This window comes from Lolium rigidum, chromosome 3 (assembly GCF_022539505.1).
Source record: "Lolium rigidum isolate FL_2022 chromosome 3, APGP_CSIRO_Lrig_0.1, whole genome shotgun sequence".
Taxonomy (NCBI): Eukaryota; Viridiplantae; Streptophyta; class Magnoliopsida; order Poales; family Poaceae; genus Lolium; species Lolium rigidum.
This window is the reverse complement of record NC_061510.1, coordinates 354,218,722-354,228,133: the sequence shown is the minus strand read 5'-3', so window position 1 is coordinate 354,228,133 and position 9,412 is coordinate 354,218,722.

Genomic DNA, 9,412 nt, shown 5'->3' with positions numbered 1-9,412 from the left:
TACTTGAAACGTTTGCTTGAAAATGACCTTGATAGACTGATTTTAAAGTAAAAATTCCTTTAGGATCCCACGACCACGACCAAGAGTCTTCCTCTTCTGTATGTATGGGAACAGTATTAACCTTCTCCCATATTGCCAAAACCTAATGAAACATTTGTATTGTAATGGGCTTCTTGATGTTATCGATCCAGTTTCCGTTAGGAACTGCTTGTGTCACCAGTCTTCCTAGCCTTGATGCTTGGATTTATGATGTTAAAAATATCAGGGGCAAAATCTTCTATGGATCTTCCATCAATCCATCCATTTATCAGTCCAAAAGTAAACTCTTTCTCCACTTCCTAAGACCACTTTTGCATCAGCATTAAAAATTTGTCTTACCCGATCTTCATCGGGAGTTGCGAGAATGCTCCATGGCTTCTTGTTCCCCACTCTAAGATTCCAAGCCCATCTCACCTTAAGGGCAGTATGCATGACTTCCAGGTCGAGGATTCCTAAGCCTCCCTTAGACTTTGGGAGGCACACGGTTGGCCAAATCACAAGACATTTTCCCCCCTCGATGGCGTCTGTGCCTTTCCAAAGGAAAGCTCTTCTAATTTTGTCAATAGCTTTGAACACCCATGGAGGAGGGTCCAACGACATCAGGTGGTAGATTGCAATTGCGCTGACAACAGATTGTACCAAAATTAATCTACCCCCTTGGGTCAACATGAAGGTCTTCCATTGGGCAAGACGGCTGCGTATTTTGTCTATCAAGACAAGGAAATCCTCTTTTCGTGCTTTTTTATAAAGGAGAGGTAGTCCTAAGTATGTGATTGGAATTCGGAGTGTTTGCAATTTAGGAGAAGGTTGATCTCCTTTATTTCATCCTTATCACCAAAAATGGTAGACAGAGAGCTCTTCCTCAAGTTGCACTTCAATTCAGAGGCCTCCCCAGAAATATCCAGTAGTGCCTTGATTGTTACAGCGTCATTAGGGTCTGCCTTGAGGAAACTATAACATCATCAGCGTAGATAGACAGCCGTTGAGGGATGGCTTGTCTATTCGGAAAGGGAACAAGGAGGCCAAAATCTTCAGCTTTTTCGAAAAGGGACACCAGGACGTTCCATGATTAGTATGAAGAGCATGGGGGACAAGGCATCGCCTTGCCTTAAACCCCTTGCATGCCAAATCTTCCTACCAGGCCTTCCATTGAGTAAGATACCAGATGAAGTTGAAGCGAGGAGCATCGAGATCCACTCTCTCCATCTCGGACCAAACCCTTTTTTCTCCAGTACCTCAAGCAAAAATTGCCAAGTGGTCGTGTCGAAAGCCTTGGCGATATCCAACTTTAAGAGCATACTTTGTCATTTTTTCTTTCGAAGATAGACCAAGGATTCTTTGACCAATTTGAAATTATCATGGATAGAGCGACCCTTCAAGAAAGCCCCCTGATTAATATTGATGAGATGTATCCAATCACATATTGAAGCGAGGAGCATCGAGATCCACTCTCTCCATCTCGGACCAAACCCTTTTTTTCTCCAGTACCTCAAGCAAAAATTGCCAAGCGACCGTGCCGAAAGCCTTGGCGATATCCAACTTTCAGAGCATACTTTGGCATTTTTTCTTTCGAAGATAGACCAAGAATTCTTTAACCAATTTGAAATTATCATGGATAGACCGACCCTTCAAGAAAGCGACCCTTCAGTTTGCAACTCATGACTTGCACCAATCACGATATGTAAATTAAATGGTGTATCACTCGACTGAGCATGAAGTTAGCAAATCCGTTAAGAATTTGCTATATATGATCGTCACATATGATCTACTTGAAGAAACTTTTAATACTTAATAAAACATGGTTTATCGAGAGAGAAAATTTGCTCTACTCCAACTCCAGGAAACTGAACCAGAAACGGAACGTGTGGATTTCCATCTCAACTTCTTCATAAACATTTCAAGAAAGTTTTGCCGGTCAACCTATGCAATCAAGCTCTAAGAGGAGTACTGTCGCACAAACACACAGAAAGAACGACTTGCACGGACAGATTTGCAGCGGTTTCGTTGATCCAGCTCGAATCTTGGACGAAAACGCTTTTACTTTCAGAGTCTGTGGACCAATGTAGTAGGAGTACTGTATCTCGTTTTGGGAAGTCAGCACACACGATCAATGCTATGGCTATCTCGGTCTCTCCTCCAGCCACACGCTACGTCAGGTTCCGAGAAAATACTAGCTCGCCATGCATTTTGGCAGCAAAACTGCTGAGAGAAAGAATACTTCTCAGTTCTCTGTCAGCTCTGACTAAACTCCTACTCAGTACTCTGTCAGCTCTGACTAGTTAATACTCATGCTAGTACTTTGTGGTAAGTGTGCGCATAGAGTCAAGCATGGGCGTGCGTGAGGCGATCTCAGTTTACATACCGTACAGTGTGAACCGGGGAAACTTCGGCGCGTATGAGGCACTCACCTCCAAATTACATTTCCAAATCCCGATCCACCAGTGGTATTGTACTTCATCCGTTTCTTTAAAAGCTGCTCAAGTTTATCTAGATACGAATATATATAGATAGATATATTTTAATTATAGATATATCCGTGTTTTAAAAATTAAGGAGGTTTCTTTAAGATAAATTAAAGGAGTACTTAATTTACACGTTTACACGGTGTAACTTACTTACATGATAACCAAATCCATGATAATACTTGGAGATCAGGATGACCTGCACTTTGTGCTCTCAGGTGCAGGTGCACCATATATACTCCAAAAAACGTAGTAATTTCAAATAAAGTAAAAAAAAATCGAATCCTCTTGGGAATCAAAGATAATCCAGTATTGTACTCGTATAAAATTGTTTGGCCAAGAAATGATTCACATTGACTTGAGGAAAAAAAACAAATCTATGATGAATATAGCGTCAATAGTACTTTAATATAGGACCTTCAAGTTTGTCTTTTTCACCCAGTAAACAAGAGAAGTTATTCCATGGTGAATCTTTCGTATACGAGTACAATACATGATCATCTTTGATTTCCAAAAAGATTTGAATTTTTTTGACCTTTTTCTGAATTACTAAAAAAAAATTAATATAGGGTGCGCTTGCTCCCAGGTTCACCAACCTATTTTCGGAGATCAGGAGTAGTAGTGTACTCCTACGGGAAGGAACTTCGCTACAGTAGTATATATTTTCCTGACGAGTCGCGACAAGCACTGCATGCATGTTTATTAATACTACTCCAACCAATCAAAGTTTTTTTTCCTATGTTATTGTTGGTTGCAAAGCTAAAATGCAGACTAATTCAGAAAAAATAGATCTAAAATGTAGAATATTTTAAAACGGAGGAAGTATATATTTTCATGACGATCAAGTCACTCATGCACTGCGTGCATGTTTAACATGCTAGACACGGTGGCGCGCTCCCAGGCAGACTTTTTTGGACTGTTTGTCCGTTTGAGCTCCAGAGTTTGCTGCTTTGCTGAAGATGGTACGCTCTTGTCATGCGTTTGGCTGAAAACAGGGCGCGGCGCATGCTCATTGGCGGCAAATCTCGTCCGAGAGGGAAAAAAACGGGCATCCACATTGGCCGTCACTGATTGATCGAGAAGAGGGGTGTGATCTTAGTCTGGTCGTGATCATGTGCGAGTGCGAAGGAATGCGAGTGGTTGAAGCGCATCTGTGGCCCTCTATGAATTGAAAAAGGAGCATCATGCATGCACTCAGAAGGAGATCGGCCCCACTACAGGAATGGGGCTATATGCCGAGGGCCGGGAACCCTCGGCGTAGCATGCTTTGGCCCTCGGCGTAGGCTATGCCGAGGGCCGCCCTCGGCATAGCTCCTCGGCGTGTAAGTCCCTCGGCAAAGGCACTATCGCCGTCGGCGTAGCCCGGCCCTCGGCGTAGCACGCTACGCCGACGGTAAAACCCTCGGCATAGACTTTTAAAAAATTCAAATTTCCCGTTTCCAAAAAAATTCAAAAAAAAAATTCGAATTTTTTTTTTCTATATGCCGACGGCAAAACCCTAGGCATAGACTTTTAAAATTTTTAAAATTTTAATTTCTTTTACACAATTTTTTTCTTTTTTTTTTACTTGTTTATCTTTCACCCAATACACTTTTAACTCTAACTACACTTAATCTTATGTTAAATTACAATCATGGTTAAACTTCCCAGTCGGTCACCCATCCTCACACTACTCCAGCCTCAGCACGCTTAACTTCTTGGTTCCATTCGGATGAGCTTCCATTATAGAACATACATATCATCATTTGAACCTAAAAATTAGAGGAATCCAAATATGACGCCCAATTTGCCATGTGGCCAAAACAGCCCCCTCGCGAGATGCGAAATGGCCGCATCGGGCGGGCTGGTGCACCGTTCGCCAACACGCTAAACGGACAAAAATTAGCACATAAAGTGATGTGTTATAGACATAAAAACATTTTTGCGGAATTTATTGAGCGACGGAAAGTGTACCCCTAGTTCAAATCCGGTCGGTTTCAGACGGGTTCGGCGGGACACCGCAGGAAGCCGCATGGATTCCCAGATAGCTAGCGCGCACATATGGCATGTGATATGTGGTGCGAAGGCGGTGTCCTACCACTACGCAGAGGTCTCGCGCAATACTAAAATGCGTCTTATGTAGTTCCTTCACAAAAAAACCCGTTTTGGCACCCCGAAAATGAAAAAACCATCGCCCATGGGTCGGATTGGAAATCCTCTCCCGGGGCCTTGCTTCCCATCCCAGGGACCACGCACGTGCCAAATATGGCCTCGTTCCGACAAACTATGTGGTGTCACGGGCCGTTTCCTACTCATTTGCCCTAAAAGACATAGAACTCCGGACGTGATAGCCCTGTTTGTGAAGGGTTTTCCAAAATAATTGCCGTATCCTAATTCCGACTTTTGGAGTGGTTACTAGGACACATAAAATAACGCCATGCGGCTCCGCGGGATTTTCTGACTTTGTTTAAATTGTCATTTGGCCAAAAGGGGCCCCCACGGAGATGCGGTATGGCCGTACCGGGCGCGTGCTGGTGCACCCGTTTACCATCGCGCTAAACGGACAAAAATTAGCACATAAACTGATATGTCATAGACCTAAAAACAATTTTTGCGAAATTTATTGAGCGACGGAAAGTGTAGCCCTAGTTCAAATCCGGTCACTTTCCAGCGGATTCGGCGGGACACCGCAGGAAGCCGCATGGATTCCCAGAGAGCTAGCGCGCACATATGGCATGTGATATGTGGTGCGAAGGCGGTGTCCTACCACTACGCGGAGGTCTCGCGCAATACTAAAATGCGCCCCATGTAGCTGCTTCACAAAATAAACCCGTTTTGGCACCCCGAAAATGAAAAAACCATCGCCCATCGGTTGGATTGGAAATCCGCTCCCGGCACCTTGCTTCCCATCCCAGGGACCACGCACATGCCAAATATGGCCTTGTTCCGACAAACTATGCGGTGTCACGGGCCGTTTCCTACTCATTTGCCCTAAAAGCCATAGAACTCCGGACGTGATAGCCCTGTTTGTGAAGGGTTTTCCAAAATAATTGCCGTATCCTAATTCCGACTTTTGGAGTGGTTACTAGGACACATAAAATGACGCCATGCGGCTCCGCGGGATTTTCTGACTTTGTTTAAATTGTCATTTGGCCAAAAGGGGCCCCCACGGAGATGCGGTATGGCCGTACCGGGCGCGCTGGTGCACCCGTTTACCATCGCGCTAAACGGACAAAAATTAGCACATAAACTGATATGTCATAGACCTAAAAACAATTTTTGCGGAATTTATTGAGCGACGGAAAGTGTAGCCCTAGTTCAAATCCGGTCACTTTCCGGACGGATTCGGCGGGACACCGCAGGAAGCCGCATGGATTCCCAGATAGCTAGCGCGCACATATGGCATGTGATATGGGGTGCGAAGGCGGTGTCCTACCACTACGCAGAGGTCTCGCGCAATACTAAAATGCGCCCCATGTAGTTCCTTCACAAAAAAACCTGTTTTGGCACCCCGAAAATGAAAAAACCATCGCCCATGGGTCGGATTGGAAATGCGCTCCCGGGGCATTGCTTCCCATCCCAGGGACCACGCACGTGCCAAATATGGTCTCGTTCCGACAAACTATGCGGTGTCACGGGCCGTTTCCTACTCATTGCCCTAAAAGCCATAGAAATCCGGACTTGATAGCCCCTGTTCGTGAAGGGTTTTCCAAAATAATTGTCGTATCCCAATTCCATCTTTTGGAGTGGTTACTAGGACACATAAAATGATGCCATGCGGCTCCGCGAGATTTTCTGACTTCGTTTAAATTGCCATCTGGCTAAAACGGGAACCTGAGAACATATAAGAAAGTGATTGAATTGTTTTTATATTAACATGTTATTTTACATGATTCATATATGCATGATTTTGACATAAACGGATAGAGGATGTTTTTCTGAACATTTTGATACCTCATACGCATTTTTCTGACATCATATGAATTAGTTATGATTTTTACAAAATTAGACAAATTTAAAAAATAGCCTACGCCGAGGGTGGCCGTCGGCGTAGCCCTGTCTACGCCTAGGGCCAAAGATATGCCGAGGGCTGCCCTCGGCGTAGAGGTCGCTACGCCGACGGCACGTTTCGCCGAGTGTTGAAAGGGCAGGCTGGCCTGGCCGGGCCATACGCCGACGGCCCCGACTTTTGGCCGTCGGCGTATAGCCTGGCCCTCGGCATAGCCTCCCATTCCTGTAGTGCCCGGCCATTGGCTGGGCGCTCAAAGGACGCAACCCTTACTAAACTTTTGGCCTTCGATAAATTTCTATTGGTGGCAGTTGAAAGGCTATATGAGCATAGCTCTACGTGGAGGTCATAATGTCTACCTGTAAATAAGTCGGCCGATAGGCATGCGCCGATATATATCAGCTGCATATCAGCTGGTTAGCACCCCGATCTTTGCAACAAAGTCGTGAGATATAGGGCATACATTGTCAGCTCACCAACAGCTAGCCTTTGATCAACGCCCATTTTCCACGCTCGTGAGAGGAAGAGAGTGAAGAAAATTAAAGCCAGTAGTGCCTGGCAAGTAAGCTCAACGTACTACCCTGAACTGATTAATGGCGTGGCACTCTCGCGCGCTGCTCCCGTTCCTTCTTCTCGCCGGTGCTGCTTTGGAGCATAGTACGCATTTTTTCGATAAAGGAGCATAGTACGCATAGTCCTTGTAGGCAATGCACTAGCTAGTTGTTAGTTGCCGTACGTGAATCGTCAGCGTGTTGTTTCCGTGGTACAGCGGCACAGGTCGGTTGAGCCCGTCGATGATGCAACTGTTTTCTAACCGCGATATGTGTCTTCAGTGCTGTCAGCCATATACGAAACGGAAACCTCTTACGTGGAGGCCATTACTTCTACGGGTATATAAGTGTGGGCCGATAGGCATGCCTCACAGGTCAATCAAAGCCAGCAGCGATAAGTACGTAGTACGTACCCCGCCGATCGAAACCGAAACCCTGACCACAGATCAATGGCGCCGCACTCTCGCGCGCTTGCACCCGTTCCTTCTTCTTCTTCTCGCCTGTGCCCTTCTCCAGAGCTCCTACAGCTCGAGACCATCTCCTGTGGAGCCGCAGAAGCCTGCGGTCCTATCTGATCAACCGGTGGTTCACAGCGCCGACGAACCTGCACGCCACGGCGACGGGCCGACGACGCAGGTCCGGCGCCCCACGGAGGAGGAAGCGGCCGGCATCCATCGTGAAGCAGACGCCAATGGTGTGGCATCGGCACTAGGCGACGGCGGTGCTATTAGGTCGGAGCACTGGAAGAAAGAGGCACCGGTGCCGCAACAGGTGATGCCGCGTTCGAAGCTGCCACCCCAGGTTCCTGGAGGAGAGGTGGAGGATTCGGTGGCCCGGCCATCGTGCCGCTCCAACGACGTGCGCATAACCTGCTTGTAATTTTTATAACTGCCTTTGGCGTTCTTTGCTGTACTGCTTTTGAGTTCGCCGGTTCTTTTTCTAACAGAATAAAAATAGAATTGTAACTGAAGCGGACAACTGCTACGCCCGAAGTCGTAGGTCATGGTTTTAGCAAGCTGTAAACTGAACTACTTCGATTCTGAGAATCTAATTAGTTTAAATTTAGTCCCTCGCGTAAAATTGCTTCGAGTAGCAGTCTTTTTTCCTCGAGGATCTGCCATTATAATCCTCACACAAGGTTAAACGGGCTTGCTTCTTGTTGTGCTCGATCAAAGAATGAAAAGCACTGAAACGAGTTGCGCTCGTCCAAGAAATCATAAAGATGAAACCAACAATGTCAGAAGTCACTTAAACCAACGAAGCGAAACTGAAAGGGTAATGAACCTGATCAACAGCGACAGAGATGAAAAGTATGGAAATATAATAAACATGGTGCGTCCAACAGTTGAGAGAACGATGAGTTAGCATGCATATACTATCTTGGATTCAATCACCCTTATGCAAATGAATTTGGCAGAAGTATAACACGTTGTATGCGTAATTCTCGTGATGCAAGTTGCCTATAGGGCCGGGATTGGGGCACCGTGCCTTGCTCCTATAGGCTAAATTGGGCACCAATCAATAGCAAGTTCGTTCATCTTTATCACATATGGTGACACCGCCCAACATGGCAAATTGCCCTGCTTTCATTCTTGTGTTATCTCATTATCTTGTGTTAATTGGCTTGATTAATGTTAATGGGAGCTAGAGCTATACCTAAAAGCCTACATGACTGGTAATACCCACAATTAGAACCAACGGTGATCCTATTTCACCCCATTTGTTTATTATTTGTGTTGAAGGCATGTCGAGTTTGACAAGGAAGAGCACACAATTAAGACGGCTCGCTGCAAGGAGTGCGGATCAAGAAAGAAGCACCCATAATTAGTTGTTTTTCTGGTTATATGTACGACAGAATGCTACTAATATTTATTTATTTTTGAAAAGAGGGCAAAAGCCTTGGCCTATTCCATTGATTCACAATTTACATCAAATAAAAGAAAACATAAAGATACAACCCAAGCCTACTCTCTCGGCATCAAGTAATCCACCCGTTTAGCGCAGGCAACGGCCCATAACTTAGCCTCGTTCCTAGTCTTCTCAAAAATCACCAACGGGGGTGCTTGCTTATCTCCCAAGTTCCATATGCTACCAATATTACAAGCATAGGAGGAAAGTGCTGAGTTTATCAAAAACATTCTATTGTTCAGCATTAGCCCAATTGGTTTATTTGAATAAATCCTCCATTTTCTTTAGTAAGGGCTGCACCAGAAGACAGTCAAGGGGGGTGGCATTAAGAAAATCATTCAAATGACAAACGATGTTTTGAAAGTACGATGTGGTGAATCGAAACAAAGGGTAATTTAAGTGAGAGCTCATTTAAGTATTTTGTGCGGTCAAGAATTGGAGGATGACACATTCTTTCATCGTGG